The sequence below is a fragment of the Cebus imitator genome, unplaced genomic scaffold (assembly GCF_001604975.1).
Source record: "Cebus imitator isolate Cc_AM_T3 unplaced genomic scaffold, Cebus_imitator-1.0 Scaffold70, whole genome shotgun sequence".
Lineage (NCBI taxonomy): Eukaryota > Metazoa > Chordata > Mammalia > Primates > Cebidae > Cebus > Cebus imitator.
Window position 1 is genome coordinate 3,096,573 of NW_016107385.1, and position 1,200 is coordinate 3,097,772.

Consider the following 1,200-nt stretch of genomic DNA (forward strand, 5'->3'; position numbering starts at 1 on the left):
AAAAAAAAAAAAAAAAAAGATACTTTTATCTAATCAGTTAAGGAAATAGGTAAAAAGTCACTCTTTGCTAGTGGGAGTAAAATCTGTAGACAGCAACCTGGTAGTATCATTCAAAATTTTAAATGCACATGTCCTTTGAATTCATTTTTTTGTCTGGAAATTATTTCACCAATATACTTTTAAATGTTTGAAATGATGACTAGATAAGGTTATTCACTACAGTGTTTTTTGTAATAGTAATCATTGTGAAAGGTCCTGAAAGTCCAGTAAGGGACTGGATAAATAAATTGTACATTTTTCCATATAATTGACCACTCTGCAGCCGGAAAAAAAAATTTATGCTAAATAGAGAAATCTGTAAGCCATATTACTTAATATAAAAAGCAAGATGCTGGCCGGGCGCAGTGGCTCACATCTGTAATCCCAGCACTTGGAGGCCGAGGCGGGCGGATCATGAGGTCTGGAGTTCAAGACCAGCCTGGCCAACATGTTGAAACCCCGTCTTTACTAAAAGTACAAAAATTAGCCAGGCGTGGTGGCAGGCGCCTGCATTTCCAGCTACTTGGGAGGCTGAGGCAGAAGAATTTCTTGAACCTGGGAGGTACAGGTTGCAGTAAGCCAAGACGGTCCACTGCACTGCAGCCTGGATGACAGAGTGAGACTCCATCTAAAAAAAAAAAAAAAAAAAAAAAAAAAAAAAAAAAAAAAAAAAAAAAAAAAAAAAAAGAAAAAAAAATAATCTAAAAAAAAAAAAAAAAAGCAAGATGCAAAATAAAGTACATCGTGTATTCCCCATTTGTATAAAACATGGAAGAAGAAAAGCATGTGTGTGTAGATGTATATGTGTGTGCGTACATATATGCAATGCATGTATATGTAGTGACTTCTGCATTATGCATAGTATCTCTGGAAGAAACCAGTAAGATTTATTGCCTACAGAGAAGAGAACCTTGCTATAGATTACATGTTGGTTTTGTGGTTTATTAATTTAAAACTGTATGAAAGTATTGCCTGTTACATTCTTTAAATAAAAATGGTTGAAGAAATGGAAAAATAGTAGTCATGGTTTAAAAAGGTACAGAATTAAGTCCAACAGAGCTTAAAAGAAAAAGACATTTTAAAATAAAAAGATACAGAAGTGTATACGTTGAAAAGCAAACATTTTTCCCTCTTTCCCTCTTCTTTTTTTTTTTTTTTTTT